The sequence below is a fragment of the Triturus cristatus genome, chromosome 12 (assembly GCF_964204655.1).
Source record: "Triturus cristatus chromosome 12, aTriCri1.1, whole genome shotgun sequence".
NCBI classification, from domain to species: domain Eukaryota; kingdom Metazoa; phylum Chordata; class Amphibia; order Caudata; family Salamandridae; genus Triturus; species Triturus cristatus.
The window spans coordinates 217,994,356-218,015,149 of NC_140595.1; the positions used below are offsets into that span (position 1 = coordinate 217,994,356).

Sequence of the window (20,794 nt, forward strand, 5' to 3'; positions counted from 1 at the left end):
TCTAATGCTTTTCTTTTAAACAAATGATAAACAGCCTCACCTGTGGCAAGGCTTAAAAAAATTGAATAAACTCTTAAATGTTCCTCTCCACGGAAATCTTTAGTAAAAGGCGAAAGATTTTTTCGTTTTGAAGAGAAACCAGAGTAAGTGACAATATAGCTCTCTAGGGTAAGTGGCGGCACATCAAAGACCCTGTCATTGCGAGGGTGAGGACCTGAAAGGTATTTTCAGGCTCTAAGAAAGAGGGCGAGAACCAGGCCGGTGGGCAAAACAGGCCAACATTTCAAAGTCTCTGCTCAAGGTACAAAAAGGTGGACTGTTCACATGTGTATGTCTGGGAATATGCAAATTTCTTTTGTACTCACCTCAGCTCATTAGGAGTTGTCGGGGCTGCTGGGGAAGGGGAACAGGAAATGTGAATCAGGCTTTTAGTTAAGTGGCACTGTAGGCCTTTTGTCCCCTAGCCATTTTACGCTTTCAACACGCTCTACACATAGCCATGCACCGTATGTGCCTTTTTCACACGTACTTTCATTAAACCTGAATATAGAAGGATATATCTGTCTAGGCTGGAGACACGTGAAACAAGTCTGACGTGCCCCTTCAAGTCTACCTGAGAGGAAGCTGACTCAGGATTGGCGACCTCTCAGGGCACCTCTAACCGGCACAAATAACGGGCAAGCCCTATGAAAAGCACAGCATGAGTCTTGGTCCCACCTTTAAAAAGGAGGGTGACCTCTGGGATCTGGCAGCAGGATCTTTGGGAGATAAGAAAATATACTGCCTGCGATCGTGTAGTTTCAAGTCAGTCAAGAAAAGCAATCTCATGCACTGCACAAGCTCTTTCCCATGAGGCACCTCTCCTGCACTCTGTTTATGCAAATGAGCAAGCAGAGAGCTCAGGAATAAAACACCAAACTCATGTCCCCCAAAAAAGCAGCAGACAATTGCTGGATATTCCCCAACTTCTAATGCATTTCTTTTAAACAAATGATAAACAGCCTCACCTGTGGCAAGGATTAAAAAAATTGAATAAACTCTTAAATGTTCCTCTCCACGGAAATCTTTAGTAAAAGGCGAAAGATTTTTTCGTTTTGAAGAGAAACCAGAGTAAGTGACAATATAGCTCTCTAGGGTAAGTGGCGGCACATCAAAGACCCTGTCATTGCGAGGGTGAGGACCTGAAAGGTATTTTCAGGCTCTAAGAAAGAGGGCGAGAACCAGGCCGGTCGGCAAAACAGGCCAACATTTCAAAGTCTCTGCTCAAGGTACAAAAAGGTGGACTGTTCACATGTGTATGTCTGGGAATATGCAAATTTCTTTTGTACTCACCTCAGCTCATTAGGAGTTGTCGGGGCTGCTGGGGAAGGGGAACAGGAAATGTGAATCAGGCTTTTAGTTAAGTGGCACTGTAGGCCTTTTGTCCCCTAGCCATTTTACGCTTTCAACACCATCCCTCCAATCGATATGCTCAGAGCCACCACTGTGCTCTACACATAGCCATGCACCGTATGTGCCTTTTTCACACGTACTTTCATTAAACCTGAATATAGAAGGATATATCTGTCTAGGCTGGAGACACGTGAAACAAGTCTGACGTGCCCCTTCAAGTCTACCTGAGAGGAAGCGGACTCAGGATTGGCGACCTCTCAGGGCACCTCTAACGGGCACAAATAATGGGCAAGCCCTATGAAAAGCACAGCATGAGTCTTGGTCCCACCTTTAAAAAGGAGGGTGACCTCTGGGATCTGGCAGCAGGATCTTTGGGAGATAAGAAAATATACTGCCTGCGATCGTGAAGTTTCAAGTCAGTCAAGAAAAGCAATCTCATGCACTGCACAAGCTCTTTCCCATGAGGCACCTCTCCTACACTCTGTTTATGCAAATGAGCAAGCAGAGAGCTCAGGAATAAAACACCAAACTCATGTCCCCCAAAAAAGCAGCAGACAATTGCTGGATATTCCCCAACTTCTAATGCTTTTCTTTTAAACAAATGATAAACAGCCTCACCTGTGGCAAGGCTTAAAAAAATTGAATAAACTCTTAAATGTTCCTCTCCACGGAAATCTTTAGTAAAAGGCGAAAGATTTTTTCGTTTTGAAGAGAAACCAGAGTAAGTGACAATATAGCTCTCTAGGGTAAGTGGCGGCACATCAAAGACCCTGTCATTGCGAGGGTGAGGACCTGAAAGGTATTTTCAGGCTCTAAGAAAGAGGGCGAGAACCAGGCCGGTGGGCAAAACAGGCCAACATTTCAAAGTCTCTGCTCAAGGTACAAAAAGGTGGACTGTTCACATGTGTATGTCTGGGAATATGCAAATTTCTTTTGTACTCACCTCAGCTCATTAGGAGTTGTCGGGGCTGCTGGGGAAGGGGAACAGGAAATGTGAATCAGGCTTTTAGTTAAGTGGCACTGTAGGCCTTTTGTCCCCTAGCCATTTTACGCTTTCAACACGCTCTACACATAGCCATGCACCGTATGTGCCTTTTTCACACGTACTTTCATTAAACCTGAATATAGAAGGATATATCTGTCTAGGCTGGAGACACGTGAAACAAGTCTGACGTGCCCCTTCAAGTCTACCTGAGAGGAAGCGGACTCAGGATTGGCGACCTCTCAGGGCACCTCCAACGGGCACAAATAACGGGCAAGCCCTATGAAAAGCACAGCATGAGTCTTGGTCCCACCTTTAAAAAGGAGGGTGACCTCTGGGATCTGGCAGCAGGATCTTTGGGAGATAAGAAAATATACTGCCTGCGATCGTGAAGTTTCAAGTCAGTCAAGAAAAGCAATCTCATGCACTGCACAAGCTCTTTCCCATGAGGCACCTCTCCTGCACTCTGTTTATGCAAATGAGCAAGCAGAGAGCTCAGGAATAAAACACCAAACTCATGTCCCCCAAAAAAAGCAGCAGACAATTGCTGGATATTCCCCAACTTGTAATGCTTTTCTTTTAAACAAATGATAAACAGCCTCACCTGTGGCAAGGCTTAAAAAAATTGAATAAACTCTTAAATGTTCCTCTCCACGGAAATCTTTAGTAAAAAGCGAAAGATTTTTTCGTTTTGAAGAGAAACCAGAGTAAGTGACAATATAGCTCTCTAGGGTAAGTGGCGGCACATCAAAGACCCTGTCATTGCGAGGGTGAGGACCTGAAAGGTATTTTCAGGCTCTAAGAAAGAGGGCGAGAACCAGGCCGGTGGGCAAAACAGGCCAACATTTCAAAGTCTCTGCTCAAGGTACAAAAAGGTGGACTGTTCACATGTGTATGTCTGGGAATATGCAAATTTCTTTTGTACTCACCTCAGCTCATTAGGAGTTGTCGGGGCTGCTGGGGAAGGGGAACAGGAAATGTGAATCAGGCTTTTAGTTAAGTGGCACTGTAGGCCTTTTGTCCCCTAGCCATTTTACGCTTTCAACACGCTCTACACATAGCCATGCACCGTATGTGCCTTTTTCACACGTACTTTCATTAAACCTGAATATAGAAGGATATATCTGTCTAGGCTGGAGACACGTGAAACAAGTCTGACGTGCCCCTTCAAGTCTACCTGAGAGGAAGCGGACTCAGGATTGGCGACCTCTCAGGGCACCTCCAACGGGCACAAATAACGGGCAAGCCCTATGAAAAGCACAGCATGAGTCTTGGTCCCACCTTTAAAAAGGAGGGTGACCTCTGGGATCTGGCAGCAGGATCTTTGGGAGATAAGAAAATATACTGCCTGCGATCGTGTAGTTTCAAGTCAGTCAAGAAAAGCAATCTCATGCACTGCACAAGCTCTTTCCCATGAGGCACCTCTCCTGCACTCTGTTTATGCAAATGAGCAAGCAGAGAGCTCAGGAATAAAACACCAAACTCATGTCCCCCAAAAAAGCAGCAGACAATTGCTGGATATTCCCCAACTTCTAATGCTTTTCTTTTAAACAAATGATAAACAGCCTCACCTGTGGCAAGGATTAAAAAAATTGAATAAACTCTTAAATGTTCCTCTCCACGGAAATCTTTAGTAAAAAGCGAAAGATTTTTTCGTTTTGAAGAGAAACCAGAGTAAGTGACAATATAGCTCTCTAGGGTAAGTGGCGGCACATCAAAGACCCTGTCATTGCGAGGGTGAGGACCTGAAAGGTATTTTCAGGCTCTAAGAAAGAGGGCGAGAACCAGGCCGGTGGGCAAAACAGGCCAACATTTCAAAGTCTCTGCTCAAGGTACAAAAAGGTGGACTGTTCACATGTGTATGTCTGGGAATATGCAAATTTATTTTGTACTCACCTCAGCTCATTAGGAGTTGTCGGGGCTGCTGGGGAAGGGGAACAGGAAATGTGAATCAGGCTTTTAGTTAAGTGGCACTGTAGGCCTTTTGTCCCCTAGCCATTTTACGCTTTCAACACGCTCTACACATAGCCATGCACCGTATGTGCCTTTTTCACACGTACTTTCATTAAACCTGAATATAGAAGGATATATCTGTCTAGGCTGGAGACACGTGAAACAAGTCTGACGTGCCCCTTCAAGTCTACCTGAGAGGAAGCTGACTCAGGATTGGCGACCTCTCAGGGCACCTCTAACCGGCACAAATAACGGGCAAGCCCTATGAAAAGCACAGCATGAGTCTTGGTCCCACCTTTAAAAAGGAGGGTGACCTCTGGGATCTGGCAGCAGGATCTTTGGGAGATAAGAAAATATACTGCCTGCGATCGTGTAGTTTCAAGTCAGTCAAAAAAAGCAATCTCATGCACTGCACAAGCTCTTTCCCATGAGGCACCTCTCCTGCACTCTGTTTATGCAAATGAGCAAGCAGAGAGCTCAGGAATAAAACACCAAACTCATGTCCCCCAAAAAAGCAGCAGACAATTGCTGGATATTCCCCAACTTCTAATGCATTTCTTTTAAACAAATGATAAACAGCCTCACCTGTGGCAAGGATTAAAAAAATTGAATAAACTCTTAAATGTTCCTCTCCACGGAAATCTTTAGTAAAAGGCGAAAGATTTTTTCGTTTTGAAGAGAAACCAGAGTAAGTGACAATATAGCTCTCTAGGGTAAGTGGCGGCACATCAAAGACCCTGTCATTGCGAGGGTGAGGACCTGAAAGGTATTTTCAGGCTCTAAGAAAGAGGGCGAGAACCAGGCCGGTCGGCAAAACAGGCCAACATTTCAAAGTCTCTGCTCAAGGTACAAAAAGGTGGACTGTTCACATGTGTATGTCTGGGAATATGCAAATTTCTTTTGTACTCACCTCAGCTCATTAGGAGTTGTCGGGGCTGCTGGGGAAGGGGAACAGGAAATGTGAATCAGGCTTTTAGTTAAGTGGCACTGTAGGCCTTTTGTCCCCTAGCCATTTTACGCTTTCAACACCATCCCTCCAATCGATATGCTCAGAGCCACCACTGTGCTCTACACATAGCCATGCACCGTATGTGCCTTTTTCACACGTTCTTTCATTAAACCTGAATATAGAAGGATATATCTGTCTAGGCTGGAGACACGTGAAACAAGTCTGACGTGCCCCTTCAAGTCTACCTGAGAGGAAGCGGACTCAGGATTGGCGACCTCTCAGGGCACCTCCAACGGGCACAAATAACGGGCAAGCCCTATGAAAAGCACAGCATGAGTCTTGGTCCCACCTTTAAAAAGGAGGGTGACCTCTGGGATCTGGCAGCAGGATCTTTGGGAGATAAGAAAATATACTGCCTGCGATCGTGTAGTTTCAAGTCAGTCAAGAAAAGCAATCTCATGCACTGCACAAGCTCTTTCCCATGAGGCACCTCTCCTGCACTCTGTTTATGCAAATGAGCAAGCAGAGAGCTCAGGAATAAAACACCAAACTCATGTCCCCCAAAAAAGCAGCAGACAATTGCTGGATATTCCCCAACTTCTAATGCTTTTCTTTTAAACAAATGATAAACAGCCTCACCTGTGTCAAGGCTTAAAAAAATTGAATAAACTCTTAAATGTTCCTCTCCACGGAAATCTTTAGTAAAAGGCGAAAGATATTTTCGTTTTGAAGAGAAACCAGAGTAAGTGACAATATAGCTCTCTAGGGTAAGTGGCGCCACATCAAAGACCCTGTCATTGCGAGGGTGAGGGCCTGAAAGGTATTTTCAGGCTCTAAGAAAGAGGGCGAGAACCAGGCCGGTGGGCAAAACAGGCCAACATTTCAAAGTCTCTGCTCAAGGTACAAAAAGGTGGACTGTTCACATGTGTATGTCTGGGAATATGCAAATTTCTTTTGTACTCACCTCAGCTCATTAGGAGTTGTCGGGGCTGCTGGGGAAGGGGAACAGGAAATGTGAATCAGGCTTTTAGTTAAGTGGCACTGTAGGCCTTTTGTCCCCTAGCCATTTTACGCTTTCAACACGCTCTACACATAGCCATGCACCGTATGTGCCTTTTTCACACGTACTTTCATTAAACCTGAATATAGAAGGATATATCTGTCTAGGCTGGAGACACGTGAAACAAGTCTGACGTGCCCCTTCAAGTCTACCTGAGAGGAAGCTGACTCAGGATTGGCGACCTCTCAGGGCACCTCTAACGGGCACAAATAACGGGCAAGCCCTATGAAAAGCACAGCATGAGTCTTGGTCCCACCTTTAAAAAGGAGGGTGACCTCTGGGATCTGGCAGCAGGATCTTTGGGAGATAAGAAAATATACTGCCTGCGATCGTGTAGTTTCAAGTCAGTCAAGAAAAGCAATCTCATGCACTGCACAAGCTCTTTCCCATGAGGCACCTCTCCTGCACTCTGTTTATGCAAATGAGCAAGCAGAGAGCTCAGGAATAAAACACCAAACTCATGTCCCCCAAAAAAGCAGCAGACAATTGCTGGATATTCCCCAACTTCTAATGCTTTTCTTTTAAACAAATGATAAACAGCCTCACCTGTGGCAAGGCTTAAAAAAATTGAATAAACTCTTAAATGTTCCTCTCCACGGAAATCTTTAGTAAAAGGCGAAAGATTTTTTCGTTTTGAAGAGAAACCAGAGTAAGTGACAATATAGCTCTCTAGGGTAAGTGGCGGCACATCAAAGACCCTGTCATTGCGAGGGTGAGGACCTGAAAGGTATTTTCAGGCTCTAAGAAAGAGGGCGAGAACCAGGCCGGTGGGCAAAACAGGCCAACATTTCAAAGTCTCTGCTCAAGGTACAAAAAGGTGGACTGTTCACATGTGTATGTCTGGGAATATGCAAATTTCTTTTGTACTCACCTCAGCTCATTAGGAGTTGTCGGGGCTGCTGGGGAAGGGGAACAGGAAATGTGAATCAGGCTTTTAGTTAAGTGGCACTGTAGGCCTTTTGTCCCCTAGCCATTTTACGCTTTCAACACGCTCTACACATAGCCATGCACCGTATGTGCCTTTTTCACACGTACTTTCATTAAACCTGAATATAGAAGGATATATCTGTCTAGGCTGGAGACACGTGAAACAAGTCTGACGTGCCCCTTCAAGTCTACCTGAGAGGAAGCGGACTCAGGATTGGCGACCTCTCAGGGCACCTCCAACGGGCACAAATAACGGGCAAGCCCTATGAAAAGCACAGCATGAGTCTTGGTCCCACCTTTAAAAAGGAGGGTGACCTCTGGGATCTGGCAGCAGGATCTTTGGGAGATAAGAAAATATACTGCCTGCGATCGTGTAGTTTCAAGTCAGTCAAGAAAAGCAATCTCATGCACTGCACAAGCTCTTTCCCATGAGGCACCTCTCCTGCACTCTGTTTATGCAAATGAGCAAGCAGAGAGCTCAGGAATAAAACACCAAACTCATGTCCCCCAAAAAAGCAGCAGACAATTGCTGGATATTCCCCAACTTCTAATGCTTTTCTTTTAAACAAATGATAAACAGCCTCACCTGTGGCAAGGCTTAAAAAAATTGAATAAACTCTTAAATGTTCCTCTCCACGGAAATCTTTAGTAAAAGGCGAAAGATTTTTTCGTTTTGAAGAGAAACCAGAGTAAGTGACAATATAGCTCTCTAGGGTAAGTGGCGGCACATCAAAGACCCTGTCATTGCGAGGGTGAGGACCTGAAAGGTATTTTCAGGCTCTAAGAAAGAGGGCGAGAACCAGGCCGGTGGGCAAAACAGGCCAACATTTCAAAGTCTCTGCTCAAGGTACAAAAAGGTGGACTGTTCACATGTGTATGTCTGGGAATATGCAAATTTCTTTTGTACTCACCTCAGCTCATTAGGAGTTGTCGGGGCTGCTGGGGAAGGGGAACAGGAAATGTGAATCAGGCTTTTAGTTAAGTGGCACTGTAGGCCTTTTGTCCCCTAGCCATTTTACGCTTTCAACACGCTCTACACATAGCCATGCACCGTATGTGCCTTTTTCACACGTACTTTCATTAAACCTGAATATAGAAGGATATATCTGTCTAGGCTGGAGACACGTGAAACAAGTCTGACGTGCCCCTTCAAGTCTACCTGAGAGGAAGCGGACTCAGGATTGGCGACCTCTCAGGGCACCTCCAACGGGCACAAATAACGGGCAAGCCCTATGAAAAGCACAGCATGAGTCTTGGTCCCACCTTTAAAAAGGAGGGTGACCTCTGGGATCTGGCAGCAGGATCTTTGGGAGATAAGAAAATATACTGCCTGCGATCGTGTAGTTTCAAGTCAGTCAAGAAAAGCAATCTCATGCACTGCACAAGCTCTTTCCCATGAGGCACCTCTCCTGCACTCTGTTTATGCAAATGAGCAAGCAGAGAGCTCAGTAATAAAACACCAAACTCGTGTCCCCCAAAAAAGCAGCAGACAATTGCTGGATATTCCCCAACTTCTAATGCTTTTCTTTTAAACAAATGATAAACAGCCTCACCTGTGGCAAGGCTTAAAAAAATTGAATAAACTCTTAAATGTTCCTCTCCACGGAAATCTTTAGTAAAAGGCGAAAGATATTTTCGTTTTGAAGAGAAACCAGAGTAAGTGACAATATAGCTCTCTAGGGTAAGTGGCGCCACATCAAAGACCCTGTCATTGCGAGGGTGAGGACCTGAAAGGTATTTTCAGGCTCTAAGAAAGAGGGCGAGAACCAGGCCGGTGGGCAAAACAGGCCAACATTTCAAAGTCTCTGCTCAAGGTACAAAAAGGTGGACTGTTCACATGTGTATGTCTGGGAATATGCAAATTTCTTTTGTACTCACCTCAGCTCATTAGGAGTTGTCGGGGCTGCTGGGGAAGGGGAACAGGAAATGTGAATCAGGCTTTTAGTTAAGTGGCACTGTAGGCCTTTTGTCCCCTAGCCATTTTACGCTTTCAACACGCTCTACACATAGCCATGCACCGTATGTGCCTTTTTCACACGTACTTTCATTAAACCTGAATATAGAAGGATATATCTGTCTAGGCTGGAGACACGTGAAACAAGTCTGACGTGCCCCTTCAAGTTTACCTGAGAGGAAGCTGACTCAGGATTGGCGACCTCTCAGGGCACCTCTAACGGGCACAAATAACGGGCAAGCCCTATGAAAAGCACAGCATGAGTCTTGGTCCCACCTTTAAAAAGGAGGTTGACCTCTGGGATCTGGCAGCAGGATCTTTGGGAGATAAGAAAATATACTGCCTGCGATCGTGAAGTTTCAAGTCAGTCAAGAAAAGCAATCTCATGCACTGCACAAGCTCTTTCCCATGAGGCACCTCTCCTGCACTCTGTTTATGCAAATGAGCAAGCAGAGAGCTCAGGAATAAAACACCAAACTCATGTCCCCCAAAAAAGCAGCAGACAATTGCTGGATATTCCCCAACTTGTAATGCTTTTCTTTTAAACAAATGATAAACAGCCTCACATGTGGCAAGGCTTAAAAAAATTGAATAAACTCTTAAATGTTCCTCTCCACGGAAATCTTTAGTAAAAGGCGAAAGATTTTTTCGTTTTGAAGAGAAACCAGAGTAAGTGACAATATAGCTCTCTAGGGTAAGTGGCGGCACATCAAAGACCCTGTCATTGCGAGGGTGAGGACCTGAAAGGTATTTTCAGGCTCTAAGAAAGAGGGCGAGAACCAGGCCGGTGGGCAAAACAGGCCAACATTTCAAAGTCTCTGCTCAAGGTACAAAAAGGTGGACTGTTCACATGTGTATGTCTGGGAATATGCAAATTTCTTTTGTACTCACCTCAGCTCATTAGGAGTTGTCGGGGCTGCTGGGGAAGGGGAACAGGAAATGTGAATCAGGCTTTTAGTTAAGTGGCACTGTAGGCCTTTTGTCCCCTAGCCATTTTACGCTTTCAACACGCTCTACACATAGCCATGCACCGTATGTGCCTTTTTCACACGTACTTTCATTAAACCTGAATATAGAAGGATATATCTGTCTAGGCTGGAGACACGTGAAACAAGTCTGACGTGCCCCTTCAAGTCTACCTGAGAGGAAGCTGACTCAGGATTGGCGACCTCTCAGGGCACCTCTAACCGGCACAAATAACGGGCAAGCCCTATGAAAAGCACAGCATGAGTCTTGGTCCCACCTTTAAAAAGGAGGGTGACCTCTGGGATCTGGCAGCAGGATCTTTGGGAGATAAGAAAATATACTGCCTGCGATCGTGTAGTTTCAAGTCAGTCAAGAAAAGCAATCTCATGCACTGCACAAGCTCTTTCCCATGAGGCACCTCTCCTGCACTCTGTTTATGCAAATGAGCAAGCAGAGAGCTCAGGAATAAAACACCAAACTCATGTCCCCCAAAAAAGCAGCAGACAATTGCTGGATATTCCCCAACTTCTAATGCTTTTCTTTTAAACAAATGATAAACAGCCTCACCTGTGGCAAGGCTTAAAAAAATTGAATAAACTCTTAAATGTTCCTCTCCACGGAAATCTTTAGTAAAAGGCGAAAGATTTTTTCGTTTTGAAGAGAAACCAGAGTAAGTGACAATATAGCTCTCTAGGGTAAGTGGCGGCACATCAAAGACCCTGTCATTGCGAGGGTGAGGACCTGAAAGGTATTTTCAGGCTCTAAGAAAGAGGGCGAGAACCAGGCCGGTGGGCAAAACAGGCCAACATTTCAAAGTCTCTGCTCAAGGTACAAAAAGGTGGACTGTTCACATGTGTATGTGTGGGAATATGCAAATTTCTTTTGTACTCACCTCAGCTCATTAGGAGTTGTCGGGGCTGCTGGGGAAGGGGAACAGGAAATGTGAATCAGGCTTTTAGTTAAGTGGCACTGTAGGCCTTTTGTCCCCTAGCCATTTTACGCTTTCAACACCATCCCTCCAATCGATATGCTCAGAGCCACCACTGTGCTCTACACATAGCCATGCACCGTATGTGCCTTTTTCACACGTACTTTCATTAAACCTGAATATAGAAGGATATATCTGTCTAGGCTGGAGACACGTGAAACAAGTCTGACGTGCCCCTTCAAGTCTACCTGAGAGGAAGCTGACTCAGGATTGGCGACCTCTCAGGGCACCTCTAACCGGCACAAATAACGGGCAAGCCCTATGAAAAGCACAGCATGAGTCTTGGTCCCACCTTTAAAAAGGAGGGTGACCTCTGGGATCTGGCAGCAGGATCTTTGGGAGATAAGAAAATATACTGCCTGCGATCGTGAAGTTTCAAGTCAGTCAAGAAAAGCAATCTCATGCACTGCACAAGCTCTTTCCCATGAGGCACCTCTCCTGCACTCTGTTTATGCAAATGAGCAAGCAGAGAGCTCAGGAATAAAACACCAAACTCATGTCCCCCAAAAAAAGCAGCAGACAATTGCTGGATATTCCCCAACTTGTAATGCTTTTCTTTTAAACAAATGATAAACAGCCTCACCTGTGGCAAGGCTTAAAAAAATTGAATAAACTCTTAAATGTTCCTCTCCACGGAAATCTTTAGTAAAAGGCGAAAGATTTTTTCGTTTTGAAGAGAAACCAGAATAAGTGACAATATAGCTCTCTAGGGTAAGTGGCGGCACATCAAAGACCCTGTCATTGCGAGGGTGAGGACCTGAAAGGTATTTTCAGGCTCTAAGAAAGAGGGCGAGAACCAGGCCGGTGGGCAAAACAGGCCAACATTTCAAAGTCTCTGCTCAAGGTACAAAAAGGTGGACTGTTCACATGTGTATGTCTGGGAATATGCAAATTTCTTTTGTACTCACCTCAGCTCATTAGGAGTTGTCGGGGCTGCTGGGGAAGGGGAACAGGAAATGTGAATCAGGCTTTTAGTTAAGTGGCACTGTAGGCCTTTTGTCCCCTAGCCATTTTACGCTTTCAACACGCTCTACACATAGCCATGCACCGTATGTGCCTTTTTCACACGTACTTTCATTAAACCTGAATATAGAAGGATATATCTGTCTAGGCTGGAGACACGTGAAACAAGTCTGACGTGCCCCTTCAAGTCTACCTGAGAGGAAGCGGACTCAGGATTGGCGACCTCTCAGGGCACCTCCAACGGGCACAAATAACGGGCAAGCCCTATGAAAAGCACAGCATGAGTCTTGGTCCCACCTTTAAAAAGGAGGGTGACCTCTGGGATCTGGCAGCAGGATCTTTGGGAGATAAGAAAATATACTGCCTGCGATCGTGTAGTTTCAAGTCAGTCAAGAAAAGCAATCTCATGCACTGCACAAGCTCTTTCCCATGAGGCACCTCTCCTGCACTCTGTTTATGCAAATGAGCAAGCAGAGAGCTCAGGAATAAAACACCAAACTCATGTCCCCCAAAAAAGCAGCAGACAATTGCTGGATATTCCCCAACTTCTAATGCTTTTCTTTTAAACAAATGATAAACAGCCTCACCTGTGGCAAGGCTTAAAAAAATTGAATAAACTCTTAAATGTTCCTCTCCACGGAAATCTTTAGTAAAAGGCGAAAGATTTTTTCGTTTTGAAGAGAAACCAGAGTAAGTGACAATATAGCTCTCTAGGGTAAGTGGCGGCACATCAAAGACCCTGTCATTGCGAGGGTGAGGACCTGAAAGGTATTTTCAGGCTCTAAGAAAGAGGGCGAGAACCAGGCCGGTGGGCAAAACAGGCCAACATTTCAAAGTCTCTGCTCAAGGTACAAAAAGGTGGACTGTTCACATGTGTATGTCTGGGAATATGCAAATTTCTTTTGTACTCACCTCAGCTCATTAGGAGTTGTCGGGGCTGCTGGGGAAGGGGAACAGGAAATGTGAATCAGGCTTTTAGTTAAGTGGCACTGTAGGCCTTTTGTCCCCTAGCCATTTTACGCTTTCAACACGCTCTACACATAGCCATGCACCGTATGTGCCTTTTTCACACGTACTTTCATTAAACCTGAATATAGAAGGATATATCTGTCTAGGCTGGAGACACGTGAAACAAGTCTGACGTGCCCCTTCAAGTCTACCTGAGAGGAAGCGGACTCAGGATTGGCGACCTCTCAGGGCACCTCCAACGGGCACAAATAACGGGCAAGCCCTATGAAAAGCACAGCATGAGTCTTGGTCCCACCTTTAAAAAGGAGGGTGACCTCTGGGATCTGGCAGCAGGATCTTTGGGAGATAAGAAAATATACTGCCTGCGATCGTGTAGTTTCAAGTCAGTCAAGAAAAGCAATCTCATGCACTGCACAAGCTCTTTCCCATGAGGCACCTCTCCTGCACTCTGTTTATGCAAATGAGCAAGCAGAGAGCTCAGTAATAAAACACCAAACTCATGTCCCCCAAAAAAGCAGCAGACAATTGCTGGATATTCCCCAACTTCTAATGCTTTTCTTTTAAACAAATGATAAACAGCCTCACCTGTGGCAAGGCTTAAAAAAATTGAATAAACTCTTAAATGTTCCTCTCCACGGAAATCTTTAGTAAAAGGCGAAAGATATTTTCGTTTTGAAGAGAAACCAGAGTAAGTGACAATATAGCTCTCTAGGGTAAGTGGCGCCACATCAAAGACCCAGTCATTGCGAGGGTGAGGACCTGAAAGGTATTTTCAGGCTCTAAGAAAGAGGGCGAGAACCAGGCCGGTGGGCAAAACAGGCCAACATTTCAAAGTCTCTGCTCAAGGTACAAAAAGGTGGACTGTTCACATGTGTATGTCTGGGAATATGCAAATTTCTTTTGTACTCACCTCAGCTCATTAGGAGTTGTCGGGGCTGCTGGGGAAGGGGAACAGGAAATGTGAATCAGGCTTTTAGTTAAGTGGCACTGTAGGCCTTTTGTCCCCTAGCCATTTTACGCTTTCAACACGCTCTACACATAGCCATGCACCGTATGTGCCTTTTTCACACGTACTTTCATTAAACCTGAATATAGAAGGATATATCTGTCTAGGCTGGAGACACGTGAAACAAGTCTGACGTGCCCCTTCAAGTTTACCTGAGAGGAAGCTGACTCAGGATTGGCGACCTCTCAGGGCACCTCTAACGGGCACAAATAACGGGCAAGCCCTATGAAAAGCACAGCATGAGTCTTGGTCCCACCTTTAAAAAGGAGGTTGACCTCTGGGATCTGGCAGCAGGATCTTTGGGAGATAAGAAAATATACTGCCTGCGATCGTGAAGTTTCAAGTCAGTCAAGAAAAGCAATCTCATGCACTGCACAAGCTCTTTCCCATGAGGCACCTCTCCTGCACTCTGTTTATGCAAATGAGCAAGCAGAGAGCTCAGGAATAAAACACCAAACTCATGTCCCCCAAAAAAGCAGCAGACAATTGCTGGATATTCCCCAACTTGTAATGCTTTTCTTTTAAACAAATGATAAACAGCCTCACCTGTGGCAAGGCTTAAAAAAATTGAATAAACTCTTAAATGTTCCTCTCCACGGAAATCTTTAGTAAAAGGCGAAAGATTTTTTCGTTTTGAAGAGAAACCAGAGTAAGTGACAATATAGCTCTCTAGGGTAAGTGGCGGCACATCAAAGACCCTGTCATTGCGAGGGTGAGGACCTGAAAGGTATTTTCAGGCTCTAAGAAAGAGGGCGAGAACCAGGCCGGTGGGCAAAACAGGCCAACATTTCAAAGTCTCTGCTCAAGGTACAAAAAGGTGGACTGTTCACATGTGTATGTCTGGGAATATGCAAATTTCTTTTGTACTCACCTCAGCTCATTAGGAGTTGTCGGGGCTGCTGGGGAAGGGGAACAGGAAATGTGAATCAGGCTTTTAGTTAAGTGGCACTGTAGGCCTTTTGTCCCCTAGCCATTTTACGCTTTCAACACGCTCTACACATAGCCATGCACCGTATGTGCCTTTTTCACACGTACTTTCATTAAACCTGAATATAGAAGGATATATCTGTCTAGGCTGGAGACACGTGAAACAAGTCTGACGTGCCCCTTCAAGTCTACCTGAGAGGAAGCTGACTCAGGATTGGCGACCTCTCAGGGCACCTCTAACCGGCACAAATAACGGGCAAGCCCTATGAAAAGCACAGCATGAGTCTTGGTCCCACCTTTAAAAAGGAGGGTGACCTCTGGGATCTGGCAGCAGGATCTTTGGGAGATAAGAAAATATACTGCCTGCGATCGTGTAGTTTCAAGTCAGTCAAGAAAAGCAATCTCATGCACTGCACAAGCTCTTTCCCATGAGGCACCTCTCCTGCACTCTGTTTATGCAAATGAGCAAGCAGAGAGCTCAGGAATAAAACACCAAACTCATGTCCCCCAAAAAAGCAGCAGACAATTGCTGGATATTCCCCAACTTCTAATGCATTTCTTTTAAACAAATGATAAACAGCCTCACCTGTGGCAAGGATTAAAAAAATTGAATAAACTCTTAAATGTTCCTCTCCACGGAAATCTTTAGTAAAAGGCGAAAGATTTTTTCGTTTTGAAGAGAAACCAGAGTAAGTGACAATATAGCTCTCTAGGGTAAGTGGCGGCACATCAAAGACCCTGTCATTGCGAGGGTGAGGACCTGAAAGGTATTTTCAGGCTCTAAGAAAGAGGGCGAGAACCAGGCCGGTCGGCAAAACAGGCCAACATTTCAAAGTCTCTGCTCAAGGTACAAAAAGGTGGACTGTTCACATGTGTATGTCTGGGAATATGCAAATTTCTTTTGTACTCACCTCAGCTCATTAGGAGTTGTCGGGGCTGCTGGGGAAGGGGAACAGGAAATGTGAATCAGGCTTTTAGTTAAGTGGCACTGTAGGCCTTTTGTCCCCTAGCCATTTTACGCTTTCAACACCATCCCTCCAATCGATATGCTCAGAGCCACCACTGTGCTCTACACATAGCCATGCACCGTATGTGCCTTTTTCACACGTACTTTCATTAAACCTGAATATAGAAGGATATATCTGTCTAGGCTGGAGACACGTGAAACAAGTCTGACGTGCCCCTTCAAGTCTACCTGAGAGGAAGCGGACTCAGGATTGGCGACCTCTCAGGGCACCTCCAACGGGCACAAATAACGGGCAAGCCCTATGAAAAGCACAGCATGAGTCTTGGTCCCACCTTTAAAAAGGAGGGTGACCTCTGGGATCTGGCAGCAGGATCTTTGGGAGATAAGAAAATATACTGCCTGCGATCGTGTAGTTTCAAGTCAGTCAAGAAAAGCAATCTCATGCACTGCACAAGCTCTTTCCCATGAGGCACCTCTCCTGCACTCTGTTTATGCAAATGAGCAAGCAGAGAGCTCAGGAATAAAACACCAAACTCATGTCCCCCAAAAAAGCAGCAGACAGTTGCTGGATATTCCCCAACTTCTAATGCTTTTCTTTTAAACAAATGATAAACAGCCTCACCTGTGTCAAGGCTTAAAAAAATTGAATAAACTCTTAAATGTTCCTCTCCACGGAAATCTTTAGTAAAAGGCGAAAGATATTTTCGTTTTGAAGAGAAACCAGAGTAAGTGACAATATAGCTCTCTAGGGTAAGTGGCGCCACATCAAAGACCCTGTCATTGCGAGGGTGAGGGCCTGAAAGGTATTTTCAGGCTCTAAGAAAGAGGGCGAGAACCAGGCCGGTGGGCAAAACAGGCCAACATTTCAAAGTCTCTGCTCAAGGTACAAAAAGGTGGACTGTTCACATGTGTATGTCTGGGAATATGCAAATTTCTTTTGTACTCACCTCAGCTCATTAGGAGTTGTCGGGGCTGCTGGGGAAGGGGAACAGGAAATGTGAATCAGGCTTTTAGTTAAGTGGCACTGTAGGCCTTTTGTCCCCTAGCCATTTTACGCTTTCAACACGCTCTACACATAGCCATGCACCGTATGTGCCTTTTTCACACGTACTTTCATTAAACCTGAATATAGAAGGATATATCTGTCTAGGCTGGAGACACGTGAAACAAGTCTGACGTGCCCCTTCAAGTCTACCTGAGAGGAAGCTGACTCAGGATTGGCGACCTCTCAGGGCACCTCCAACGGGCACAAATAACGGGCAAGCCCTATGAAAAGCACAGCATGAGTCTTGGTCCCACCTTTAAAAAGGAGGGTGACCTCTGGGATCTGGCAGCAGGATCTTTGGGAGATAAGAAAATATACTGCCTGCGATCGTGTAGTTTCAAGTCAGTCAAGAAAAGCAATCTCATGCACTGCACAAGCTCTTTCCCATGAGGCACCTCTCCTGCACTCTGTTTATGCAAATGAGCAAGCAGAGAGCTCAGGAATAAAACACCAAACTCATGTCCCCCAAAAAAGCAGCAGACAATTGCTGGATATTCCCCAACTTCTAATGCTTTTCTTTTAAACAAATGATAAACAGCCTCACCTGTGGCAAGGCTTAAAAAAATTGAATAAACTCTTAAATGTTCCTCTCCACGGAAATCTTTAGTAAAAGGCGAAAGATTTTTTCGTTTTGAAGAGAAACCAGAGTAAGTGACAATATAGCTCTCTAGGGTAAGTGGCGGCACATCAAAGACCCTGTCATTGCGAGGGTGAGGACCTGAAAGGTATTTTCAGGCTCTAAGAAAGAGGGCGAGAACCAGGCCGGTGGGCAAAACAGGCCAACATTTCAAAGTCTCTGCTCAAGGTACAAAAAGGTGGACTGTTCACATGTGTATGTCTGGGAATATGCAAATTTCTTTTGTACTCACCTCAGCTCATTAGGAGTTGTCGGGGCTGCTGGGGAAGGGGAACAGGAAATGTGAATCAGGCTTTTAGTTAAGTGGCACTGTAGGCCTTTTGTCCCCTAGCCATTTTACGCTTTCAACACGCTCTACACATAGCCATGCACCGTATGTGCCTTTTTCACACGTACTTTCATTAAACCTGAATATAGAAGGATATATCTGTCTAGGCTGGAGACACGTGAAACAAGTCTGACGTGCCCCTTCAAGTCTACCTGAGAGGAAGCTGACTCAGGATTGGCGACCTCTCAGGGCACCTCTAACCGGCACAAATAACGGGCAAGCCCTATGAAAAGCACAGCATGAGTCTTGGTCCCACCTTTAAAAAGGAGGGTGACCTCTGGGATCTGGCAGCAGGATCTTTGGGAGATAAGAAAATATACTGCCTGCGATCGTGTAGTTTCAAGTCAGTCAAGAAAAGCAATCTCATGCACTGCACAAGCTCTTTCCCATGAGGCACCTCTCCTGCACTCTGTTTATGCAAATGAGCAAGCAGAGAGCTCAGGAATAAAACACCAAACTCATGTCCCCCAAAAAAGCAGCAGACAATTGCTGGATATTCCCCAACTTCTAATGCATTTCTTTTAAACAAATGATAAACAGCCTCACCTGTGGCAAGGATTAAAAAAATTGAATAAACTCTTAAATGTTCCTCTCCACGGAAATCTTTAGTAAAAGGCGAAAGATTTTTTCGTTTTGAAGAGAAACCAGAGTAAGTGACAATATAGCTCTCTAGGGTAAGTGGCGGCACATCAAAGACCCTGTCATTGCGAGGGTGAGGACCTGAAAGGTATTTTCAGGCTCTAAGAAAGAGGGCGAGAACCAGGCCGGTCGGCAAAACAGGCCAACATTTCAAAGTCTCTGCTCAAGGTACAAAAAGGTGGACTGTTCACATGTGTATGTCTGGGAATATGCAAATTTCTTTTGTACTCACCTCAGCTCATTAGGAGTTGTCGGGGCTGCTGGGGAAGGGGAACAGGAAATGTGAATCAGGCTTTTAGTTAAGTGGCACTGTAGGCCTTTTGTCCCCTAGCCATTTTACGCTTTCAACACCATCCCTCCAATCGATATGCTCAGAGCCACCACTGTGCTCTACACATAGCCATGCACCGTATGTGCCTTTTTCACACGTACTTTCATTAAACCTGAATATAGAAGGATATATCTGTCTAGGCTGGAGACACGTGAAACAAGTCTGACGTGCCCCTTCAAGTCTACCTGAGAGGAAGCGGACTCAGGATTGGCGACCTCTCAGGGCACCTCTAACGGGCACAAATAATGGGCAAGCCCTATGAAAAGCACAGCATGAGTCTTGGTCCCACCTTTAAAAAGGAGGGTGACCTCTGGGATCTGGCAGCAGGATCTTTGGGAGATAAGAAAATATACTGCCTGCGATCGTGAAGTTTCAAGTCAGTCAAGAAAAGCAATCTCATGCACTGCACAAGCTCTTTCCCATGAGGCACCTCTCCTGCACTCTGTTTATGCAAATGAGCAAGCAGAGAGCTCAGGAATAAAACACCAAACTCATGTCCCCCAAAAAAGCAGCAGACAATTGCTGGATATTCCCCAACTTCTAATGCTTTTCTTTTAAACAAATGATAAACAGCCTCACCTGTGGCAAGGCTTAAAAAAATTGAATAAACTCTTAAATGTTCCTCTCCACGGAAATCTTTAGTAAAAGGCGAAAGATTTTTTCGTTTTGAAGAGAAACCAGAGTAAGTGACAATATAGCTCTCTAGGGTAAGTGGCGGCACATCAAAGACCCTGTCATTGCGAGGGTGAGGACCTGAAAGGTATTTTCAGGCTCTAAGAAAGAGGGCGAGAACCAGGCCGGTGGGCAAAACAGGCCAACATTTCAAAGTCTCTGCTCAAGGTACAAAAAGGTGGACTGTTCACATGTGTATGTCTGGGAATATGCAAATTTCTTTTGTACTCACCTCAGCTCATTAGGAGTTGTCGGGGCTGCTGGGGAAGGGGAACAGGAAATGTGAATCAGGCTTTTAGTTAAGTGGCACTGTAGGCCTTTTGTCCCCTAGCCATTTTACGCTTTCAACACGCTCTACACATAGCCATGCACCGTATGTGCCTTTTTCACACGTACTTTCATTAAACCTGAATATAGAAGGATATATCTGTCTAGGCTGGAGACACGTGAAACAAGTCTGACGTGCCCCTTCAAGTCTACCTGAGAGGAAGCGGACTCAGGATTGGCGACCTCTCAGGGCACCTCCAACGGGCACAAATAACGGGCAAGCCCTATGAAAAGCACAGCATGAGTCTTGGTCCCACCTTTAAAAAGGAGGGTGACCTCTGGGATCTGGCAGCAGGATCTTTGGGAGATAAGAAAATATACTGCCTGCGATCGTGTAGTTTCAAGTCAGTCAAGAAAAGCAATCTCATGCACTGCACAAGCTCTTTCCCATGAGGCACCTCTCCTGCACTCTGTTTATGCAAATGAGCAAGCAGAGAGCTCAGGAATAAAACACCAAACTCATGTCCCCCAAAAAAGCAGCAGACAATTGCTGGATATTCCCCAACTTCTAATGCTTTTCTTTTAAACAAATGATAAACAGCCTCACCTGTGGCAAGGCTTAAAAAAATTGAATAAACTCTTAAATGTTCCTCTCCACGGAAATCTTTAGTAAAAGGCGAAAGATTTTTTCGTTTTGAAGAGAAACCAGAGTAAGTGACAATATAGCTCTCTAGGGTAAGTGGCGGCACATCAAAGACCCTGTCATTGCGAGGGTGAGGACCTGAAAGGTATTTTCAGGCTCTAAGAAAGAGGGCGAGAACCAGGCCGGTGGGCAAAACAGGCCAACATTTCAAAGTCTCTGCTCAAGGTAC

The 20,794-nt window shown here is 45.2% G+C and overlaps 22 non-coding genes across 22 annotated transcripts; all 22 read right to left on the reverse strand.

Moving 5' to 3' along the window:
- Positions 1-32: 32 nt before the first annotated feature.
- Positions 33-147, reverse strand: LOC146774523 (U5 spliceosomal RNA). The gene has a single exon (XR_014972771.1). It is a non-coding gene; the product is annotated as a U5 spliceosomal RNA (small nuclear RNA).
- Positions 148-999: 852 nt separating this feature from the next.
- On the reverse strand, positions 1,000-1,114 carry LOC146774524 (U5 spliceosomal RNA). Its single transcript, XR_014974083.1, has one exon. It is a non-coding gene; the product is annotated as a U5 spliceosomal RNA (small nuclear RNA).
- Positions 1,115-2,002: 888 nt separating this feature from the next.
- LOC146774525 (U5 spliceosomal RNA) lies at positions 2,003-2,117 on the reverse strand. Its single transcript, XR_014972772.1, has one exon. It is a non-coding gene; the product is annotated as a U5 spliceosomal RNA (small nuclear RNA).
- An 853-nt stretch (positions 2,118-2,970) lies between these two features.
- On the reverse strand, positions 2,971-3,085 carry LOC146774526 (U5 spliceosomal RNA). Its single transcript, XR_014974395.1, has one exon. It is a non-coding gene; the product is annotated as a U5 spliceosomal RNA (small nuclear RNA).
- An 852-nt stretch (positions 3,086-3,937) lies between these two features.
- Positions 3,938-4,052, reverse strand: LOC146774527 (U5 spliceosomal RNA). The gene has a single exon (XR_014974681.1). It is a non-coding gene; the product is annotated as a U5 spliceosomal RNA (small nuclear RNA).
- Positions 4,053-4,904: 852 nt separating this feature from the next.
- LOC146774528 (U5 spliceosomal RNA) lies at positions 4,905-5,019 on the reverse strand. The gene has a single exon (XR_014974084.1). It is a non-coding gene; the product is annotated as a U5 spliceosomal RNA (small nuclear RNA).
- An 888-nt stretch (positions 5,020-5,907) lies between these two features.
- Positions 5,908-6,022, reverse strand: LOC146774529 (U5 spliceosomal RNA). The gene has a single exon (XR_014974336.1). It is a non-coding gene; the product is annotated as a U5 spliceosomal RNA (small nuclear RNA).
- An 852-nt stretch (positions 6,023-6,874) lies between these two features.
- LOC146774530 (U5 spliceosomal RNA) lies at positions 6,875-6,989 on the reverse strand. The gene has a single exon (XR_014972773.1). It is a non-coding gene; the product is annotated as a U5 spliceosomal RNA (small nuclear RNA).
- An 852-nt stretch (positions 6,990-7,841) lies between these two features.
- LOC146774531 (U5 spliceosomal RNA) lies at positions 7,842-7,956 on the reverse strand. Its single transcript, XR_014972774.1, has one exon. It is a non-coding gene; the product is annotated as a U5 spliceosomal RNA (small nuclear RNA).
- An 852-nt stretch (positions 7,957-8,808) lies between these two features.
- LOC146774532 (U5 spliceosomal RNA) lies at positions 8,809-8,923 on the reverse strand. Its single transcript, XR_014974200.1, has one exon. It is a non-coding gene; the product is annotated as a U5 spliceosomal RNA (small nuclear RNA).
- An 852-nt stretch (positions 8,924-9,775) lies between these two features.
- On the reverse strand, positions 9,776-9,890 carry LOC146774533 (U5 spliceosomal RNA). The gene has a single exon (XR_014972737.1). It is a non-coding gene; the product is annotated as a U5 spliceosomal RNA (small nuclear RNA).
- An 852-nt stretch (positions 9,891-10,742) lies between these two features.
- On the reverse strand, positions 10,743-10,857 carry LOC146774534 (U5 spliceosomal RNA). Its single transcript, XR_014972775.1, has one exon. It is a non-coding gene; the product is annotated as a U5 spliceosomal RNA (small nuclear RNA).
- Positions 10,858-11,746: 889 nt separating this feature from the next.
- On the reverse strand, positions 11,747-11,861 carry LOC146774535 (U5 spliceosomal RNA). The gene has a single exon (XR_014973900.1). It is a non-coding gene; the product is annotated as a U5 spliceosomal RNA (small nuclear RNA).
- An 852-nt stretch (positions 11,862-12,713) lies between these two features.
- LOC146774536 (U5 spliceosomal RNA) lies at positions 12,714-12,828 on the reverse strand. Its single transcript, XR_014972776.1, has one exon. It is a non-coding gene; the product is annotated as a U5 spliceosomal RNA (small nuclear RNA).
- An 852-nt stretch (positions 12,829-13,680) lies between these two features.
- On the reverse strand, positions 13,681-13,795 carry LOC146774537 (U5 spliceosomal RNA). The gene has a single exon (XR_014974201.1). It is a non-coding gene; the product is annotated as a U5 spliceosomal RNA (small nuclear RNA).
- An 852-nt stretch (positions 13,796-14,647) lies between these two features.
- LOC146774538 (U5 spliceosomal RNA) lies at positions 14,648-14,762 on the reverse strand. The gene has a single exon (XR_014972777.1). It is a non-coding gene; the product is annotated as a U5 spliceosomal RNA (small nuclear RNA).
- An 852-nt stretch (positions 14,763-15,614) lies between these two features.
- Positions 15,615-15,729, reverse strand: LOC146774539 (U5 spliceosomal RNA). The gene has a single exon (XR_014974085.1). It is a non-coding gene; the product is annotated as a U5 spliceosomal RNA (small nuclear RNA).
- Positions 15,730-16,617: 888 nt separating this feature from the next.
- Positions 16,618-16,732, reverse strand: LOC146774540 (U5 spliceosomal RNA). The gene has a single exon (XR_014974337.1). It is a non-coding gene; the product is annotated as a U5 spliceosomal RNA (small nuclear RNA).
- An 852-nt stretch (positions 16,733-17,584) lies between these two features.
- Positions 17,585-17,699, reverse strand: LOC146774541 (U5 spliceosomal RNA). The gene has a single exon (XR_014972778.1). It is a non-coding gene; the product is annotated as a U5 spliceosomal RNA (small nuclear RNA).
- Positions 17,700-18,551: 852 nt separating this feature from the next.
- LOC146774542 (U5 spliceosomal RNA) lies at positions 18,552-18,666 on the reverse strand. The gene has a single exon (XR_014974086.1). It is a non-coding gene; the product is annotated as a U5 spliceosomal RNA (small nuclear RNA).
- Positions 18,667-19,554: 888 nt separating this feature from the next.
- LOC146774543 (U5 spliceosomal RNA) lies at positions 19,555-19,669 on the reverse strand. Its single transcript, XR_014972779.1, has one exon. It is a non-coding gene; the product is annotated as a U5 spliceosomal RNA (small nuclear RNA).
- An 852-nt stretch (positions 19,670-20,521) lies between these two features.
- LOC146774544 (U5 spliceosomal RNA) lies at positions 20,522-20,636 on the reverse strand. Its single transcript, XR_014972780.1, has one exon. It is a non-coding gene; the product is annotated as a U5 spliceosomal RNA (small nuclear RNA).
- Positions 20,637-20,794: the final 158 nt, after the last annotated feature.